This window comes from Tamandua tetradactyla, chromosome 15 (assembly GCF_023851605.1).
Source record: "Tamandua tetradactyla isolate mTamTet1 chromosome 15, mTamTet1.pri, whole genome shotgun sequence".
NCBI lineage: Eukaryota > Metazoa > Chordata > Mammalia > Pilosa > Myrmecophagidae > Tamandua > Tamandua tetradactyla.
The window spans coordinates 69,926,718-69,948,838 of NC_135341.1; the positions used below are offsets into that span (position 1 = coordinate 69,926,718).

The 22,121-nt window shown below is 38.4% G+C and overlaps 2 long non-coding RNA genes across 6 annotated transcripts in view; one reads left to right on the plus strand and one right to left on the minus strand.

The window, feature by feature from the left end:
• Nucleotides 1–3,517: 3,517 nt before the first annotated feature.
• Nucleotides 3,518–19,376, minus strand: LOC143658043 (uncharacterized). 4 transcript variants are annotated; one of them, XR_013163094.1, is made up of 3 exons: nt 19,249–19,376; nt 18,852–19,096; nt 3,518–3,536 (listed from the first exon to the last, which is right to left on the minus strand). It is a non-coding gene; the product is annotated as an uncharacterized LOC143658043 (long non-coding RNA). The 4 variants fall into 4 exon arrangements; XR_013163092.1 differs by lacking the exon at nt 3,518–3,536 and adding an exon at nt 14,465–15,004; XR_013163091.1 differs by lacking the exon at nt 3,518–3,536 and adding an exon at nt 15,354–15,534.
• The window catches only part of LOC143658045 (uncharacterized), a 37,238-nt gene continuing 34,486 nt past the window's right edge, over nt 19,370–22,121 (plus strand). For both annotated transcript variants that reach the window (XR_013163095.1, XR_013163096.1), the window contains exon 1: nt 19,370–19,564. This is a non-coding gene — a long non-coding RNA (uncharacterized LOC143658045). The remainder of the gene's footprint in view (nt 19,565–22,121) is intronic.

The window sequence follows — 22,121 nt, forward strand, 5'->3', positions numbered from 1 at the left end:
CCTACTAGACTGTAAGGTCTTAAAGGGTAAGGGGATATATCTTTGCCTTTGCATTCCTCCTCCCAGAACAGTCACTAAATATTTGCACGCTAAATATTTGTTGAATGAATGACAGAATGGTTTAAAAATCCTTTTACTAACCATCTCTAGGACCAAACTTGACACTTTAGCACTCTTTTTTTTAATCATCACAACAGAATGTTTTTCCTTTTTTGTGAAAAACATCATATATACAAAAAGCAACAAATTTCAAAGCACATTGCAACAATTAGTTGTCGAACAGATTTCAGAGTTTGGTATGGGTTACAATTCCACAATTTTAGGTTTTTGCTTCTAGTTGCTCTAAGATACTGGAGACTAAAAGAAATATCAATATAACGATTCAGCAATCATACTCATTTGTTAAACCCTACCTTCTCTGTATAAGTCCACCATCAACTTTGATCCTTTTCTCACTCTTTAGGGGTATTTGGACTATGCCCATTCTGACTTTTTCAGGTTGGAAGGGGCTGTCGATATTATGGATGAGGAAGGAACTAGCTGGTGTTCTGGAGAGGCTGGCCCCTCTGCATTTCAGGAATTATCTGGTGATCCAGGGACCCATTTGGATCTTATAGGTTTCTGGAAAGTTACCCTAGTGCATGGAACCTTTGTAGAATCTTATGTACTCCCCTAGATGTTCTTTAGCGTTGACAGGAATGGTTTTGGTTGGGGGTTGGCAAGCTATGGTAGGTAGCAATGTCTAATTGAAGCTTGCATAAGAGTGACTTCCAGAGTAGCTTCTAGAATACATTTGAACTCTCTCTGACACCTTATTTGTTACACTTCTTTTTCCCTTTTGGTCAGGATGGCATTGGTGATCCCACAGTGTCAGGGCCAAGCTCATTCCTGGGAGTCATCTCCCACACTGCTAGGGAGACTTTCACCCTGGATGTCATGACCCAGGTAGTGGGGAGGGCAATGGTTTCACCTGCAGAGTTGAGTTTAGCACTCTTTTGACAGTAGTTCTCATGGCCATGTGTTTTTCCATGGTACTTCTTTGTACTATGCCACTTGTCCAAGCTATCCTCATTGCTGTTCAGTTCTTGAGCCACATTCTAACTTATTCCTCTGCCCTGTGCTTTTGTGAATAATCCATAATGTTCTGTGTCTATGTCCAAGAAATGTCATCACCAACTATTGGAAGAAGATAATTTCCTAATTTGTCTCTATCCATAAGTAGAAGAGTGGACCAAACCTAACCCATCAAGGAAGGTTTTCTAAAGATATCAAAAATTAATTTCACCTCACAGCAAGGATGTATTGATATGTGATTGGATTTGGAGACTTCCAGGAGGAACTTCCTATAAGAGTGGATTTTCATCAAATTCTGAGTCTACAGTGGACAGCTGCCTCCATTTTCAGCATGTCTTGTCCTTGTCGTATATTCTCCTTCTCATTTGTACCCATCATGCTTCTATAGTCCTCTTTGGTTGCCATTTATCTCTCAGATTTCAAAATGTAGCTAATCTTAAAATTAGCATTTGTTCTCATCTTAACATTTCTGAAATTGGAGTGTGTTATACAATTACTAACATCTGATAATCATTAGCTGACTCGGGTACTATTTGTGACTTTGTTGCAATTGTCTGCATAGATTTGGTTGTTTTCGGTGGCTTGACAGGATTCCTGGAACTTGTGACCCCCTGAAGAAGGTGTGGTAGCCACCACTCTGTGATCACAGGGCAGGATGTTCTCCACTTGTACCTTTGCCCATGAGATCTGAACTATTCATTGCTTTCACCTGTTGTTGGGGCCACAAGGACTAACATCCGAGAGGATAAGAGGAATGTAAAAGGATCCACCCAGCTCACCTGTACCTCAGTATGAAGGGAAATATCTTCTCTAGCATGAGCAAGAACAACTAAGAACAGAATTCCTGTGTGACAAAGAGATCAGGAGGAAACACTTCTATGTTTTACTAATATAAATGTCAGCCTCCCACATTCCAGGGTTACCAGATGTGTTTGAAGGGAAATGAGTGCTACCTCATGGTGGTCTCCCAAATATACAATTGGTGGCTTCTAATTTATTCTGCCTGCTTCTGTCCATTACTCTCAGCTCCAGCATGGGTATATCTGTCAGCATTCATTCAAGAAAACAGAAATCATGCAGATATTAAAACAGAAGGGATTTAATACAGGGAATTGGCTACATGGGTGTTGAGGGCAAAAGGAACCCTAAAGAGAAGACTTGAAAATAATTAAAACTACAAGAAGCAGCTGTCACAGTTAAGATTGAGAGAATCAAAGAAAACAAATGTGGTTACCAGAATCTAGGTGTTGAGAGGAAGGATCTCATATTGATCATGCTCAGGGAGGGGGTACTGCATGGTTGATATTCAAGTCTCTGCGGGAGGTGCTAAGATCAAAAAGGGGGTGCTGTCATAAAACTGGTGATGGTACCTCTAAGAGGGTGTCATGGGACTGGGCCTGGAAGTGTTTTGAAAAGCTGGAGGCTGGAGCTGCTGTTCTCTGCTGCTGGAGACATGTACCAGGAGATCATAACAGGAAGGAAATCCCTCCTTCCATTGACAGAACCTAGCCAAGGAAAGGTGGCTTAGAACTCAAAGACAATAAAAAAAAAAAATGGCATAATGGCCACTGAACTCTCTACAGCTGGTCACTCCCTGGAGGCAGGGACAATTTTCCTCCTAGATGTGATGCTTCTACTAGTGCAGACCTCAGAGGAAGGGTATGTTTCTGTATGCTGCCTTTTCCTTATCATCCTCCATAGCACCAGAAACACAAGTCAATGCACGCAGAGCACACGCCACTGCTGGGTTGAGAATTACACCACAAGGGAAAAGTACTTAAACTAGGGGGATTAAGATGCACAGTTCGGCTATTCCTAGATTGAGGCAGGGTTTCTCAACCTCAGCACTACTGACATTTTGGGTGGGATAATGCTTTGTTGTAGGGAGGTATCCTGTGAACTGTAGGGTGTTTAGTGGCATCTCTGGTCCCTACCCACTAGAAGCCAGGAGCAAACCCTTTCAGTTATGACAATGAAAAATGTCCCTAGACATTGTCACACGGGCCCTGGGGGCCAAAATCCCTTCTAGTTGAGAGCCACTGGTTGAAGGGAAGGAACAAAGCCTTAAACCCTTCACAGGGTTTCCCTGTGAGTAGTCTCCAACCTCTAGGTGTGTTTCCCTTAAAGAGAGAGACATTTTAATGTTTCCCTATAAAAGCTTTTGACCTCCTTTTATGAACTCTCCCCATCTTATCCATAGGGATTGGTTATACCAGGAGTGGGTGACCTGCACTCTTCTAAGTTGGTAGGGGTGAGGTGGGGCAGAGTGAGCATTATATACACCACATCTTATATTCCCCCAAATCTGAAATATTTTGTCTAAAATTACCTTATCAGGTCATCCCAAGGTTCAGGTTGACACTCAATGCCCGTCCTCCTTCTTCATTCAGGTACGCTGGCAATACATCTCTTTAACCTTCTGTAATGTTCAAGAGGATAAAGCCCCTCACCCTATGCACGTCCTATCCAAGAGGAAGCCATAATTCTCAGAAACAATGCAGACTGCCTCTACGTTGCAAAAGAAGAACCCTTTGCATATATGCAATATAATCTTCACAGATTCTTCTCCCCCCCCCCCCCCCGCCCCAGCAGAAACAGTGTTTCACTTTGTGGTGTGGTACTTCCTCAGTTTCTTTTTTTCATTTTCTAACTTACAGACCATGTCTGTAGGCCCACTGGCATCTAAAGGTCTCTTCAACCAACGAAGCCATTTCCCTTCTCTGGCTACACACAAACTCTTGGTAATGGCATATTCTCTTTATATTGTACAAAATCACATTTTTTAGGTAGATACCACTACAATTCTAAGTGGAAAATGACTAGAATAAAGATATGTTTGTATCTTATCCAGAACTGGGGATTGTGGTGGGAGGGTAGAGAATTGTTCTTTCCGTTACAGTGCATCTGGACTAAAGCTCTGTCTTATAGAGTAGTGCCTCAGGAGACTTCCTGAATCATCAGTTCCTGGTGATACCTATAGGTAACCAGACAGAGCAAACACTTGTCTATAAACACTATTGGTTTGTTTCAACATTGACAAAATCCAGGTGAGATTGCAAATATGATAGAAAGAACTAGTCAAATAGCAAGCGAAAACTGAAAGCTGAACAATTTCTTATTTTGGAAATAAAACCCCTATGTTTCACTTATAACTTGAATGCTTTACCATATTTTGACCAGCATATGTCTATTTCAGAGAGAAAACTTATGTTGTAGAAAAACAACTTCTTGTTATACTTCACAGCATGATGGGATGGGAAGGATACTAGATTTAGAATTAAGAGACTTGAGTTCTAGACAATTTTTTTGCCATATGCCAAATGCATTTCATTTCATCTCTCTGGCCTCCATGTACTCAATTATAATAAAAAAAGAAAAAGATGAGATCATCTCTAAGTTTATTTTCCACTTCTGTGATTCTGTAAACCAAATATCACCTTCCATAAAACATGTATAACACACAGACACACACACACACACATAAAAGCTTCCACTAAGGCAGAGACAGCATTAGTCACTGTCATTATTCAAAGAGAAATAGACTCATTGTGTTGAAATCATATAAATCTTTGTCAGCAGCTTTGGTGCAAGAGTTACCCAAATTCACTTTCATTTCAGACAATACATTAACATGAATAGTCACATAGTAAACAGAATCTGGACAAGTCTCTCTGTTTCAGGCTCATTTGTTCATGAAGAGATTTGTACAGTACAATATTTTCTTTCACATAAGCTGTTGTTTTAGTGGTGGTAAAAATAAGAGGCGATGCGATGAAGCAGTAATCTAACATTTTAGTGGAATTCACTTTTCCCTAAATCAGTGGGAAATCTTTATTACAAAGCATTCTCTTTGGATATGAATAAATGCTGATCAATATGTAAATATGTAAACATTGAGATCTCTTTCAATAAATTGTAAATTTCATAGAAATAATTGGTATAAGCCTAAGTAGTATTTGTTACTCTAGCTCATAATTACTCCATTTATTTCCCCATTCTCTCTTCAACAGTTTGATCTTGTTTTTGTTTTTTTCTTCTGAGAGCCCAAAATACAGAAAAAGTTACAGCAAGTTTGCGAAAATAATTTTACACAAGGAATGATTACATTTCCAATCATCAACAAAGAACTAAAAAAAGGACTTGAGAGATAGAATAGCCACCATACATCCCTAATTCAGTGGCTATCTGCCAATCAATTCTTTTCCAAAATTGAGAATGATCTTTAAAGTTTTATAATCTCCCTTGTTCTTCTTTAAGCCCAGGGAATGCTCCATTTTTATAGCTCTTCAATGTGTAACAAAAAGGGAATTACGATTCAACAATTCTATAACCAGTGATGAGATCCCAAAGACTTGGAGCACCCAGAAGGTTGATGTCCTTTGTACATGTGATGATATTAAGTTGGAGACACTTTAGGCTGAGATCTCAAGACAATAGAGGTCACATTTCAAATTGAGGAGTGAGACATCCTGCAGGACCTGTAAAGGTCCTTGTTAATAAATTTCACAAGTCTTAGTTGGCTACCCACCTTTACCCCAGGAAAAAGGTGAAAAAGATATGAAAGAATTATATATAAAGAGAATATTTAAGAGAAAGCTGTTGGTGTGCTGTGAATCCTACCCTGCTCTCAAAGTGAATGCAATGTAAGAAAGGACAGGTTTTAGGGAAAGCTTAAATATGTTCTTTAAGCTTGGATGTCACAGTAGGTTGATGTCTTCCTCATGCCTGAAAAAAAGTCTGAGATATGGAAGCATGGTGAGTAGCAGAACAAAGAAAGGTAGGTATGTAGGAATCAGCCTGAATGCTCAGTTTTTTGCCACTTAGGATTTGTGAGTTGTCTATCATCCAGAAATAGACTTCTTTGCAAAGAGGAGAGCTGATATTGTTAAAGAATATTTTAGAGGGCAAAAGACGTTAGTAAAACTAGGTTGGAAGTATACTAAAGGATTCTAAGAGACTGCAGGAGTAATAAGGGATCATCTGGGAAAATGCATTTATTCATGCTAAGGAAACTGTAGGTTGGAGATACCCAGTGGTGGTGTGTCTTTGATTGGGTTACCTTTAGAAAGCAGAGCCTGAGACTTGGGTTTTCACAGGTAGCTTATTTTGGAAAGTTGAAGAAGAGAGGGTTGGGTAATAGATGAGAAAGAACAGGCAATGTAGGAATTGTAGGCAATTGTAGGAAAGTCTACAATAGAATGTGTTATTGAGCAAGACTGTGGGCAGCTAGGACTCAAGTCCATCATGACCTTCTGGGAGCAGGATAGAATATGCCTCAGAATTGTCCACATTAGAGACAGAAGAAAGATCACTTATCCATGGTGCATCTGCTGCCTTTCTCATGCATGTGGGTTTCAAGTGGGTTCCCTTAGGTTTCAAGTGGGTTCCCGTCTCACTGAACAACATAAAAAAAATTCCCAATGCAAAAAACAAGGAATGTATGGTACAGCTTCAGTGAGATGCTACCAGGTTACATCTGCTCTTTTGGTTGCCAGAGCAATGACAGAAGCAAAAGATACCTGAGTCAAGAACATGCGAGGTAAGTCACAAGAGATGACAGATACTTGGGGAAGTCTTCAAAGCATCCAAAAAAGTATCATCAAAGAATGGTCAGCTTTTAAACTTGACAAACCCAAAGAGTATGGAAACTAGATTATCACAACAGTATATGCCAGTTTAGAAATGTTCTGTTGTTTTCTTCTTAGCTCTTTCCTTTCCCTACAACCCTGATTGTTAATTATTCTTACATTTGATGGGAAATAATAATTACAAACTTGATTTTGTATTTTGCGACTTGGAGAGATAAAAGCGATATTTGATTATTTTAGATGACTAGGAAAGTCATGGGGTCTGCCTGAAATTCTATCAAAGGGCAAGGCAAAAAGAAAAAAAGGAAAAAGATTTTTTTTAAAAAGTAGTTTTATGATTATACCCAACACAACATGCTTGTTCAATATAATGTTTGCATGATTAATAATAAAGATTTTATTTTGGCCCTACCATCACTTTTAGTTTTAAGTATATGCCGCAATGTAATGTCTGCTTTTATTGTGAAATATAATCTATATGTATAAAAGTGATAAATTTCAAAGTACAGTGTAACAAGTACTTCTAGAGAAAATTTCAAAGTATTGTATTGGTTACAATTCCACTATTTTAGGTATTTCCTTCTAGCCATTCCAATACACTGAAGACTAACAAGAAAATATCAATAGAGTGAGTCAATAGTCGCAATCATTTGTTGAATCTTGTTTTCTCTGTTACAACTCTTCCCTCTCATTTGGTGCATCTCCCAGTATTCAGGAATATATGACCGTTTGTTCTAAGTTCATGTTGTTTTTGTCGACTGCACGATAGGGAGGTTCAACTAGTTGATATTCTTGGAGAGACTGGTGCCTCTCAGTTTCAGGGCTAATCTGGCATAAGACAAATCTGGAAGTTTAAGTTTCTGAAAAATAAATTTTGTGAGTAAAACTTTTACAGAGCCTCAGATAGTGCCATGGGCATTCTTTAGGGTTTTCAGGAATACTGTAGGTTGGGGCTTGGCATACCTTGACAAATAGCAGTATCTAGCTGAAGCTTGTATAAGAGTAAACTCCAAAATAGCCTCTCGACCCTATTTGAACTCTCTTCATCAGTGACCTCTTATTTTCTTACATTTCTTATTCCCCTTTTGGTACCGGATCATTCTTGAACCCTTTCTTTTTCTCATCCTTCACATCCAAGCTTCCATCAAGGTATAACCATTTTCTATAAAAAGAATAGCATGTGTACATGGAAGGTTCCATTTTATCCTCCATTGCCAAATGTCTCCACTTCTACTTTTGCTTCCAGAAATCCTTTCATGTAGTCCTCCGAGCTTCCCTTTGCTGCTTCCAAATTATTTCTTCTTATCCTTCCCACAAAAAAGGGCTCCTTTAAGTTCTTACCATTGGTTAATCCTCCCCATCCTCTACCCCCATGGTCTCTGTTCTCTCTCAGTCACCCCCTAATTCATGGAACACACGCTCCCTTCTCACTTAGTGTCCCCAGTATGTCCACAACTTTCATCATTTTTTTGTGACTTCAACACCCAAGTAAATGGCCTTAGCTTCTGAGTTCCCTGACCAATTCATCTCAACTCCTTCTCAACCACCCCAGGGAGTCACATCCTGTGCCTTCTCATCACCAAAAATTTCTCCAACTCTGGTATGAAATATCCTATTTTAGATGTCTATGTTTCCTGATCCCTCACTCTAGTTTCTGATCTTGTACAATTCTTCAACCACATTGAGTCATCTATCCCTCTTTACCCTCCTATCTTCACTTACTCTTTATCAGAATCCACGGTCCAGCATTAAAATCAATCCCACCTTCTCACAAATGTTGCTAGACAAAAAAGCCAGAGCTGATTGATTTCACTTTAAATTAATAAACTCAACAGCCAACTGGACAGTTCCAGCAATATTACTATATTTCCTTATTAAGCTCACATTACTATGGTGGCTTCGCTGGAACTCACATAGTTAAGCATGAAATATATGTTTCCCAGAATGTCCTTTCTTTTACAGTAGCAAGTTACAGCTGGCCTTAAGAAATGTGCATGAGTTTTAGAGACAGATGTGAAGGAGCAGCCATTAGGCTTGAAGGTCAGTGTAGAGATTCAGGCACTATTGCAGCTCACACACAATGTCTCTGAACTCCTGGTTTATTTTGTTGGCATGGGCCAGCTCCTGGACCTGAAGCTCATGAAACACCTGGACACATCTATTAAAGCTCTACTGGATCTTTCCCTTCAGCTTCTCTGAGTCATGGGCCAGGTGCTTAGGTAACTCCATGGTTCAGAGCACCCAGTTCTTTTGCAGGTCCCTCTTCATCATCAAATTTGAAGGTAGTAAGAGGCAGGTGAGAGATTCAGTTTGTCTTCATGGGTTCCAGTTTCCTCACATGGGTTCCAGTTTGCCCTTCTGGGTTCTGATATGTTTTCATGCATTCCAGTTTGTTCTGGCTCTCTCCCACTTCAGGTCCAGCTTTCTAGCTGTCCTTCCCAATTACCAGCTCTGTTAACCTAAAGTGATTTCAAGCCTAATACCAGATACAGAGGCAACAAATTTACATGGATTTCTCCACCAATTCCCACAACTGTGAAATAAATCCTTTATTTTTTATCACCCATAATAGTTCTGTCTCTCTGACTGAATCCAAACTGATAAAAGCATTCTGTCCTTACATCCCTTTGCCTTTAGCTGATGACCATTCCTCATATTTAATTGTGAAAAGAGAAGTGATCAGAGAGAAAAACACCTCCATTTTTTACCACTGTATGCACAACACCAACTGTATCTACAACCACTCCTTTCTTCCCTCTTTTTGTAATAGAGGAATCACTTCTATTCCTCGCAGACACTGATTCTTCTAGGCTCTATCCCTTTTCACCTCCTTCTCTCTTTTGATTGTTCCCTATGTCTCCTACACTATCAAATTTTTCCTTTTCACTGGATCACTCCACACTACTCTAGTGCTGTCTTTCTTTAATAAACCTCTTTTGACCCCACATCTGTTTCCATCCTCCCATTTGCCTAGCCTTTTCAAGAAAAACTTCTCAGAAAGCATTCTACATCCAGTTTGTCAACTTATTTATGTTCTAGACCTTCTTGAATCCATCCCAAAGTGGATTCATTTCTCCTCAACTTCCCTAAAACTGATCTTGAGGCCATAAACAATTCCTGCATCACCAAATCCAATGGATAGTTTCTGGTCCTGCTTAATTGAACTTCAAGTGCTATACTTCTAAGACAGCCACTCCCTCCATTTTGAAAAATTCTCCTTCTGTGATATCACATATCCTTGTTTTTTCTGCCACTTCACTCACTGGTTCATTTCAGATTCATTTGTGGCTCCTCTGCCTCCAAACATTAAATGATGAAGTTCTGTAGAGCTCAGTCCTGGACTCACTTCTATGTTCATCCCCCATCCCTAGATGATCTCAACCATTTTCACCTCGTTAATATACTGTCAACTCCTCAATTTTGTTTCCTGATCAAACTTTTCCTCTGCACTGAAGATGCATGTATCCAACCATCTACTTGACATTTTCACTTGGGTTTCATCAGAAACATTGATCTTCTTCCACAGACCAGGTCCTCCCAAGTTGTCTCTATTTCTGTAAAGACAATACCTCCCAATCAATTACTAAAGCTGGACACACATGGAAACCATTATTGAATGTAAGATACTATTTCAAAACGTAAAGTATTTCATATCATTCCCTTGAATAGTATTCTTTGGTTGCTTTTCATTTGATTTAGAATGAAGTCAAAACTCCTAATCATGAGCCACAAAGCCCCAAGTTATCTGGTTTCTGCTGCATCTCCAGCTTCAACTTGGGCTCTCTGTCCCTCAGTTCTGCCTTTCTATTAGGTACAAGAGTATATATGCTGCTGTGTGAGAGATCTGGGTTTGATTCCTGGTACGTGCACTTCCCAAAAAAAAAAAAAACAAGCAAAACAAACAAAAAACAAACAAGAAAAGTCAACAAATGATGCAATAATAAGATACTTGCATGGAAACGTTATGAAATATGACCCCACCTTACATACAAAAAAGTATATTTCCATTTTAAATGTCACAAAATCAGAGAAAATATATCCGATCACTCATTCTGATTTTTATTCTTTATCACATTTCCTTCATAAACTTATCACAGACTGCATTTAGTTTAAGTAAGTTTATTTTGAAATTTATTTGTTAACTTGCTTATTATTGGCCTCAAACATTAGAATATTAAGTTCCATGGAAACAGAGACTTTCCTGTACCGATGAACCTTGCATAATGTCTGGCATCTAGTTGGCACACTATAAATATTGAATTAAAGAATGAATAGCAGGTCTCATTTGTTTATTGGGTTAAGTCTCCTTAAAAAAAAGCAACACAACAAAGAAGCATTGGATTAAACCTAAACTCCTTAGGTGGGATTTCTTGGCATCTTTAAAATGTTTTTTGAATTTTCATGATGGAGCTATATAGTAAGAATTACAGCCTAACCATCCATTCTTTTCTTATGGGAATATTTCAGAGGGCTAATGCTTTGTGTAACGCACTTACTTTTAACAAGTGTAAATCAGCTTAACTTTTCATCACAAATGACCAATGCTTTTCTCACTGAAGAAATAATAATAAATCTCTTTACAGATTTTTCCTGGGTCAGGTATTTTCTTTTGCATTAAAAATTGGGCAGCCCTCTTAATATCAAGGTGCATCCAATATCACAGAAACTCAGGGGCAGCTGTCGAGGGACACATTGGCTATTTGGAAATGGCTCGTCTTCATAAGCTTTTTTGTGTGTTTTAATTTGGTAATACACTTGATCTCTAATTTACTGGATGGAGTGAAGTGCCAAATCATAGCTCACCAGTTCTGGGCAGTGAAGTTTAGCCAGTCAATGGCACAATGGCACAGTTAATCATATGCCTCAATTGGTACACTTCAATTCATGTCTCACCTTTAAAAAATTAAGGAAGGGGTTGCATGGCTTTTAATTGGTACCGTGAATAGTTTGGGTTATACTTCACCATAGAGTATAAATATGGTCACCCATTGTTAGATTTCATACCTTTTCTCTTTTTCATAAATTAATGAATGATTTGTGGTAGCTTTATTAGATAAATCAAATAGTATCAGGTTTTACTTTAATGTAAGATAGTGCCACTATTTAGCCCCCAAATAACTTTGGATATAGGAAATTCAGTATGAGTCGCCTTACTTAAAAAGTAAATGCAGATTATCTCTTTTTATAAAAGGAAGTCTTTAGACTACTTGAAAAGCTTGCACATCTGAACTTCAATTCCTAACATAAATTGGTCACACAAAGGCTGGCTCATTATAACAAAAAGACGTTTGATCAGATTCACAGATTCCTGGTGAAGGATACATGCTTACCATGATGAAGAAAATCTATCACATAATAGAGGTTTAACTATACTTAAACATATAATAGGAGGCATTAAGAAAAAAATAAACTAAATTTGAGTGTAGACAGAAGAAAGTGCAATTAGAAATATATTAATTCTAACATACTTCATTGTAGAATATATGAATATATATAGTCATAGTAAAATGTGTATATTTATATTGAATGTGTATGTGTATGTATGTGTATAGTCTAAATAATAAGTTACATGTGTTATATAAAGTTTTATTTACAAGTGCTACACCTAGAACAAAAACACAAACCTCCAAATATTAAGAAAAAAACATATAAAATAAATAAACATAAGTATGTGAAAATTTATTTTTAAAAAGCAATAAAATTTAAGTACAACACAAAAACAATGATGAAAGAACTGAAACTAAATCTCTCTGATATATCAATAAATGTAAGTGAGATAAACTCATCCTTAAAGAGTAAACAGTGTGTTGGGTTGTATCTAAAGCAAAATCCAAATATATTCTAAAGACATGAGATACAGTTCAAATAAATCAATCCTGAAATGTTGAAAAAGAAAAGATGTTGTATTAGCTGGGTTTTGCATTGGCCACCTGTGGGACAAAAATTTCAAACTGATAAGGCCGTAAACCCACAACATTTTATTTTCTTATGTAGATGGTACATAATATTCATATAGCAGTTCAATAATTTATCAGAGACCCAGTTTTCTTTCATCTTGCTCTCACTAGTATGATTTGAGATGGCTGTTGGAGTTCAATCATTATGGTCACACTCCTAACAGCAGAAAGAACAAAACTGAAGGAGTGGCATGTCTCCTTCCTTTAAGATCACATCTGCCCCTGGGGCCTGCTCACTTACATGCCACTGGCCAAAACTTAGTCCCTTGGCTCAAGTTCCTTTTCTCAAGAGGTGAAATCTATTTCCTTCCCTTTAAATCTAGGCTGGCATTCTAATTTGTTTTGACCAATAGAATACAACAAATATAATGTTAAGTGACTTCTGAGACTAGTTTTTAATGGACCTAGTAACTTCCATTTTTACCCTCTTGGAATCCTGAGACTGCCATACTCTGAAAAAGCCATTATATGATCATACTGGAGGCTAAGTGACCAAGTAGAGAACTGAGGCTCCCCAGCTGACAAGTAGCATCAGCTGCCAAACACGTGAGCAAGCCCATCTTTGATTTTCCAGCCCAGCTGAACCTACAACTGTTGCAGCCTAATGAATAAGCCCAGACAAATCTAGCAATGGAACCATTAAGCCAACCCAGAGAATGAGGAAAAATAAAATAAATATCTTTTTAAGCCACAAGGTTTTGGGTGAATGGTTATGCAGCAATAAATAACTGAAACAACTGCTCATCTCTGGAGAAGAAAATTAGACTAGATGGACAAAGGACAGAGGTAAGGCATAGTTGTACTTCTCATGCATTCCTTTCTTGCAGTTTTTACTTTTAAACCATTTTCATGCATTATTTTTAGGAAAAAAACCCTAATTTTATTTAAAATAAATAAATAAACAAGATTTTTCATAAATCCACAAAAAAAGAGACTCAAATTTTACCCTCTGAAGCTTTTAAAATCATCTATCCCTAGTGCTGGTAAAGGTGTGAGGACAGAGAGAAATTTTTCTGGAAGATTGCAACAAGGGAAATATGTCTCAGATTTATTTTAAATGTGAATGTCCTTTGATCCAATAGTTCCCCTTCAAGAAATGATTCTTAAATAAATGCTCTCAGTGCCAAAAAAGTATATTTGCCCACATGTGCTCATAACATTAATATATATTAATAGCTAAAAATAAAATTTAAAAAATTCAACAATATATTGATTATCTGATTGTTACTTCTACATAAGTGAACACTATACAGCCATTCTAAATCACATTGTGAATCCTCAATTATTCACTTAAAATAATGACATATCTAAAATTTTAAAAACATAATGTTATGGTATATGCCAGATTACAATCCTGTGCAACTCTATAGGACATAAAGCACTGAGTGTATATGCTGTGTGAAAACATTTTTTTTAGGAAAAATACATGATGAGCATATGAAGAGGTCATCCCTGGACATTTGAATTACTGCTGACTTAAATTTCCTTGGACTTTAATGAGCTTTGCAGGAAAAAAAAATAACATAACTAATGTCTCCCAGACTTTTAAAGATTTCTGGATTGAGAATGAATTATTTTATGATAAGAAAAATATTTTATAAATTATAAGTAAATATTTAATCTTATATCTACACAATGTTAGCACATTAAATTCAATAAAATAGGTAAATAACTTATTTATATTCAACAACCTTTAAAAAAGTGTCTATCATTCCAGAAATTTGCATTTTTCAGCCTGATATTATTGCACCCTGTAAGTGTAGTCCACGCACAATCAGAGCTTTGGTATATGGTCGTGTATATGCATCCATGCATTTATATGCACACACAAACAATAAAGCATATATAATAATTTTTACTTATAAAGAATTTATAAAATAATTCTCATAAAACCATGTCTGAATCGTGCTTATGTTTAAGCCATAAATTAGTTACTATAAGTCAAATAACAGGGGCAAGAATCCTTGGCAAGAAAAGTCCATTGGCTTTTCTATCATTCATGGCCTACCAATAGCCATTCTCCCCTTCATCCTCACAGACGGAATTCATGCTCTGTTCAGTATTGGACTGCCTTGGGCTTCAAGAGGGGAGGTGCATTCTCAGCTCCCAGAGGTGAATACTCATTATTCTGAGCCAATTATGGTAATTGGCTCGCCAGTTATTGGTCTAATGATGAATACTTGACAGAAATTCTGGCCAGAGTGACATGAGTGAAGTCTACTGAAGGAGCTTCTGAGGAAGTCTTCCTTGTTCTTCAAAGTTAGACCCAAGGAAGGACCATGTTCTCTTCTCTTCTGGCCTTCAATGCTGGTGCCTACTGTAGTGACAGCCATCTTGTGAGTCCATGAAGTGTAGCCGACATATTGAGGATGATGGAATAGAAAGCTGGAAGGAAGTCAGATCCTTGATGACATTATTGAACTACTGAATTAGGTAGGTCTGGAATTCTGCTACTTCTGGACTTCTTTCTAATTGAGAGGATGTCTTTCCCTTATTGTTTATTTCACTTTGGGTTGGATATTCTGTTACTTGCAGCTGAGAGCATTCTGATTGATACAGCCAATAACACCAACCATCTCTCACTTAACTATTTTAATTTTTTTCTAAAGCCCTACTATTGTGTGAAGACATTTAAATGAACAATATTTCCATGAAATTTAATGGGGAAAATTATGGTGCATTCCATCCCAATCCAAGATAATGAAATAATTTCAAAGATAAAAAAGTGCATCAATTGAACAAGGAAACAAGTTTATATAAGTAATGAATAATAATATAAAAGTAAATAAATGTAGTTATATCCAAAGGTAAGATAATGAAGGCTTATTCTATTCATTAAAGATGAATCTGTGGCAGCTGTTGGAAAAGGAGTGAAAAGGTTTAGCTGGTTGAGTTTCTTTCCCAGGTAAAGGATTCTGAAACAGAGATTAACATGCAGAAAATTGATTAGGGAGGGTTTTCAGGATTAAGGAAGCAGAATTCGGTAGTCTCAACAAAGTTGTCAGCCAACTCCATTCAGAGTTCTGAAGCTGGGATTGCTCTTCAGAATTACTGTGAGTTGGAACAAAGAGACCAGGGTTTAACACTCCCACTTTGCAAATTGTTGGATTCAGGCTGCCTCTGGGATTGCAGCAATAGCTGAGCAAAACGGTTCTTTTCCACTGAGGGCAATTCCCAGAGAGGGCTATAAGTTGAGGGCTCATTGGATGGCACCTCCAATTATTGTGGTAATAAATCCTTCAATGCTAACAGGAAACATGACAGTGAATCACAGCATCCTCTACAGAAGGCAGCCTTTCTTTGGAAGGTGCTGGAAAGCCAGATGACAGACTTTCAGTAGGTTAGCAATATCACGATCACATAATCTTGTCTTGATGATAATTGTTTTTCTCTGAAACACTGACAAACATGATAAAGTTGACATTCGAAAAATGGGGATATAGCATCATAGAAAATATTACCTCTTTCTCCCTTTCACTTGGCTTATGTACACAAAGCAAAACTTTGGGGGTTCATCCAAACATGACATGAAATTCAAATTTGTTCCACACAATATTCTTTGACTAGAAACTATTGGGTTGTATAAACTGGTAATTGTTTTTGCCTGAAACTGTAAAGTTGAAATCACTCCCTATAGCATATTTATTTACAAGGTTTGGGGGCTAAAAACTTGTTATACAAAAAAAAAGGAGTTGTTTGATATAAATAGAATAACTTTTCAAGTTCTGTTATGATGAAAATTCATTAATTGAGCCATTGTTACATGCAATAAATTTGTATATACTATATCCTGACTATACATTGGCAAAATATACCTTCTGGTTTTAAGATAAGTCTTATGACTTAAATTTTGGACAGCTGTCCATCAATCATCATTCATTTCCATGCTGAAGGTATCAAAAGTACAGAGTAAAGCACTCTTGGAAAATGGTCACTTTAGTTGGCCATTTATAAAGTTGTCATTGTGGGATTTTTAAGTGGCAAAGAAACACTTAAATATAACATCTTTAGGTCCAGCCTGTGATAAATCCAGTATTTTTCATTTACATTATCTTGATACTGAACATCGCAAACCCCCAAATCATCCCAAAAGGGTTCAAGCAAAGCCAACCAAAGGGTGAATTTAAAAAAAAAAAAAGAGCCATGCACTAAACCACTAACATCTCTGCTGTGGCATCATAGCAACAGTGAGTTGCTGTACTCAAAATGCTTCCCAGAGGCTGAGGCTGCTGGTGACCAACCCCCACTGCCACCACACCTTGTCATAGATCAAACGGTAACTACCCTGTGGGAAAGGGTTAACTGAGACAAGACTAAGAAGACCAGAGTCTAGATGCCAAGACTACAAAGAGGAGATGTGAAAAAGACTGTAAATAACAGCCCTGTACCCATAGGTCCTGCCTCCCTTTCACAAGACTTAGTCAAGCTCATTATGGAAGCAACCTCTAGCAGCTAATTGGTATTGCATTGCCTTAGGGCTGTGACCTAAAAAAAAGGGGAGATATGTAAAAGCCAAATAAAGTTGCATAAAGAAATTCCCATCCTTGTCCCAGGATTGTCTGGCCAGCCATTTCTATACTATACATACATAAAAAAGCTCTTCTTGGGTGGCAGTTTAATGTCGCTATACCTTCAATTGCAATTACTTTGAATGGGGCTGCAACAAATCTTCCTAATGCCAATCTCATCTTTCCACCTCATTGACAGCTCAGGAAATGCATCTGAAATTCATAGTAGCCTCATAGCCTATGGCAAGAGAAATTCATGCTGCTAAAATTTTATTTTAGAATTCAAGCTGGTTTTCCTCAGTTTAGGATGCTCCGTTTTTTAATCTTTTGCTGCCTACCACACTGTATCAAAATAACCAGCCAATATTGTTCAACTGTCAGGGGCCTCAGCTGCCTCTGAATTTTATCAGTACAAATAAATACTGGGAATGTGTAAAAAAAATAATCCCAATAGATGGGAGCTCACATTAATAAAATTAAGCGCAGAGAAAAAAATGTATATAAACTTGAACTTGACTGGGCTCCCCCTTTCATTTGCTGACAAAAAAAAAAAAGGTTGAATAGATATTCAGACTGATTTAATGGTTAGGCTGATAGGAATGCTAGGCTGGGTCCCAAATTTGTGCAATGTTCAAAGGGAGAGAGATTTTAAAATCCCAGAAAAAGAGATATTTCCAAATTAATGGCATTGCCCGAATGCCTTGGCTCCCTGCACCCCACCAGGAAGGTTTATTATTTTCTGGTAAAATGTTGCTCGGATGGGGAGTGGTAGTCAGCGATGCGTCAGAGCTGCTCTTTGAACACATTAAAAAGCTGAATGCACAACAAAGAACAGATGTTCCAGCATGCCTTATTTATGCACCCATCAGCAATCTTCCAGTGACCACAAAACACAGCCTTTTTTTTTATTCCCTCCTCCTCTTCATAATATTATTTTCTGATAAACTCACCCTCTTTATTAATTTATTTATTTTTGGCCCCAACTGAACTCTTGGGTAATTGCCTATGTGTGCATGTGCACAAGTGTGCGTGCATGTTTGTGTGTGTGTGTGTGTGTTATTTGAAAGTCTGCCTCCATCAAAGCTGAATCTATTGAACTGTGGAACAGGTGTGGATTCTGCAATTAGATCACATTTCAGAGAGAGAGACAGGAGGGTAATAATGGCGGTGAATTCTTCACAGTCGAATGCAGCACCATAGCGACCAGCAACAATGGAGGAGAAGAGATATTAGTATTAGGGGTGATTCTTTTTTGGTTGATGGGATCACGTGATTGGATTCTGCCATAGGGCGCCGTGGCCGCGTGGTTGGGGCTCAGCAGCTGTAAGGCAAACTTGTTTTCCGGGCACTTATCTGGAATGCCCCACTCGCCCACCCTCTCTGCTCACAGCTGGAATGGAGGTAGCGATTAGGAAGTGAGAGAGAATGCAGATTAAATGTTATGATGGACCGAGATCCTGTTGGGTTATTACAACCCCTTTGCTTTCACTGGTTTTAAAGGCATAGCACCTTTATTTAACCCCCCCAGTGCTACATCTCTGAACTCTAGGAGGTGGCAGGTGGAGGAGTAAGGGGGAGAAAAAAAAAAGTCAGAATTTAAAGAGAAGCAAGAATATTTCCTCTTCCTACACAAGAAGGCTGCAATATTTCAGTGAGTGCATCTAATCTGTGACCTCAATTTGAGCTTCAGAAAAACGTGATACATTAATGTGGAAAATACTCACCCCCACAAATTGATTTAGTAGACTGAAAATAAGTGGTGTGAGCAGTTCTCACATCAATATTTGGTCAATTTGGGGACTTCCAGGTCTGCAGCAGTATTTCTTTAATATATTTACGGATTTTCCATGAAGTGGGAGATATTTGGGACCAAATTCGGTGGTGTAGAAGCAGCCCTTGGGAGCGTTCCAGCTGTTACCCGAGGCATCTCAGAATGGTGCTGTGGGCTGGCTGGCAGCAGCTGCTGTCCCTGCAAGAATAAAGGACACCAGACAACAGAGAGCAGGGGTTTGCAGGAGGTGAAATCAGGGGCATCCCTTGGACATATCGGGAATCTGAGGTCAAAAGAAAGAGATGGGTGTGACTTGTTAGGGTACAAATCCCCCTCACCCCTAGACTCACAGTCGGCCCAGGCTGGGGAGCTCGGGCAGAGAACCTCTGCTCTTTGTCCAGGGTGGTCTTTGAACCTAGGGCGGCTCAGAGCCAATGATGACGTCACATGATATTGCATCACAACCAACAGGTTACCAAGGACAGAATTCTTTTTTCTGGTGCCCAAATGACCCCTTCTGATGAAACACCTGAGATATGGGAAATAGTTCTGTGCTCCTCGGTGCCACTTCATAGTGAGAAATATGTCACCAGGACAGGAATTTTCTGTTTGTATAGGTGGCCTATCCAAGATTCCAGCTGAAAATGACGTTTCTCTGGCTAAATAGTAAATAGTAATAGTAAATAGCAAGGATGGTGGCAGATGAACTTCAGTTTTTAAAATGTGGCTTTTCTGTTACCATCCAATCCATTAATTGACCAGCCACTGAATTCTATCTCTTATCCACGATTACTCTCTCAACAAGGCAAAATAATTCGCCTATTATTAATTGCTTGTATTTAACCCCATACCATGACCTTAGGTAAGTCACCTCCCCACTCTGGTCTAGATTTCTATGCAATGGGGGGTGGAACTGGAGCTGAAGCTTACGAACCAGCTGCAGACTTCTTTTACAAATAAAATGTGAGCTAAGAATTGGAGCTGGTGGGCTCAACGTGGGAGTGGGGTCTGGGTGCCACTCAGCTCTCATTCTCCCATGTCACCCCTGAGAAGCCTCTGCCGAATTCCAAGCCTGCTCAGAACTAGGTGTTATTGACATTCCTTCCAACAGGAACTGTGGTTGACTTTCTGGGTCTTCCCCAAAGTATCCATAGGTGGGAAGTGAGCTGCTTAGTGCCAAGGGGCTGCTACCCCAGAGATCTCACATGGCACCCTCGAGGTGGCGTCTGTAGGTGCTACTCGGTACTCTCTAGCAGCTCCCTTTGATGTCTGTCTCCTCATGCAGCCGGGCACCCATTAACGGTGTCAGCTGGGAGGAGGTTTTGTCTCCAGGAGGACAGTCCCCCGATTTGACAGCTCTTTTTCACTGTATCTTTTGGAGTGGCTGACTGTTCCAGTTCTGAAAACACAGGTTTTTGCTTCTTTATTTTTCCCTCCTTTGACTGGCAGGGGAGCAAACGTTTTCAATGATGTCTGACCCCTTCATTTGTCTCGGCTATCACTTATCATCACTCACTTTAATAGCCATATCAGGAGCCTAAAGATGAGGTGGGCGTTTTGTTTTCTCTATATATGTTTGTTTCATAATTTTTCTCATCCAAGCCTCAGACAGCATCTCCACTTCACTCTAGGTCTTGTTCAGTCACCACAGTGAGTATTTGCCTTTAAATATCTGAATATACTTCTATATTTTCCTTATTTTGCAAGTGACCTTTCACAGAAACCGGGATGAAATATAGTCAACTCTTTGCCATTTTGGCTCTCTAACAGTGCTCTCTCAGCTGAAGCAATGGGAGAGAAATGGCAGTATTACTTATTGTTATTGACATGGTGACGACTCCTCTGCAGATGTTACAATGTCAATGTTTTGAGGCAAATTTGCATTGTAGCTTTAACATGCACTGACACACCTTGCCATTTAGTCATCTGAGTGAATGCTGAAAGAGGTATGGGTTCCCTGTCTTGGCAGAAAGTAAGAGGTACTGCCTGCAAGATGTGGAAATGAAGATGTCAGACCATAGAATTCTGATTGAAGGTTTGACATCACGAGACCAGGCAATCCAAACAAGCTGTAAATCATAGCCTGTGAAACAGAAGAATTCATTAGCTTTCTGGTAATCAGTGTGGCAGCAGATCAGTAATGGAATTAACTCGGAATCATATATTCTTTGCCCAGTAAAGAAAATTGCATTTATAAAAAGAGTAAGTGGTTTATTTTTAAAGCAAAGAAACATCTTTCTTTTAAATTTTAATTTAAATTTTCCTAAACCTACCCTCCTTTCACAAAAGACAAAAGACATTTATTTACTAAATAATAACAGTAAAGCAACATTGAAATTCTTGTTCTGATGGCAACTTAATGCAAAAGGAAGTAAATGGCTGAGGCACATATCTTTCAAATGGCTGCAAACTGGAATCTCTGAATGCTGCTATTGCCCTAGCTGCACTCCCCACAAGCCTGAGGAAAAGTCTCAGCTTCAACATGCTTTGCAGTAGATCAGATACAATGAATCCAACCTAAATTCAAAGTATCGGTAACAAGTAATTAGGCTATGATCCCAATTTCTTAAATTTGAGAAGGTCATTGAATTCATATGCACTGAGATGAAATCAACAAAATAAATGGCTGGGGCATTTTGTCAAAGGGTGTGTAAATAAATGCAAATTTGACCTCTGGCTTGTAGGGTGTTTAATAAATGGCACTGGTGATCCTCATGGAAAAACTCTGATCACATGGATCTTGCTTACCAACAGCCGTCACTCTCGTCCTTATTTTCAGTCGCTGACAATAGAGTTTCTGAGGAGCTCTTTTTCTTTTAAAATATATGTAGAGAAAAAAATGGAAATCTTCTATATTAATGACATGATAATGACATTGTGAAAATAAAATGGAGATGACATATCCGCTGTGGGAACAATATGCCCTCAGGCTAACGAAAGCTGCTTACCTGTTTAACTTATTAGAGTATGCTATAAACATATTTGAAATGATCAACTCAGTTCATCCTGAGACAAAACAATGCTATATTTTCTTTTATACACATGGAGAGAGAAGATGCTAGTTGCTCACCTACAACCCACCTGGAAAACCGGTGGAAATACATCCATGATAAAATCAGAACAGTATAACTTCCAGTACTTACATGATTCTCATTTTGGTGAGTCATCCCAAAAGAGTTTTTAAAAGAACATAGAAAAGACAATTCCAGTTCTACATTTTCCA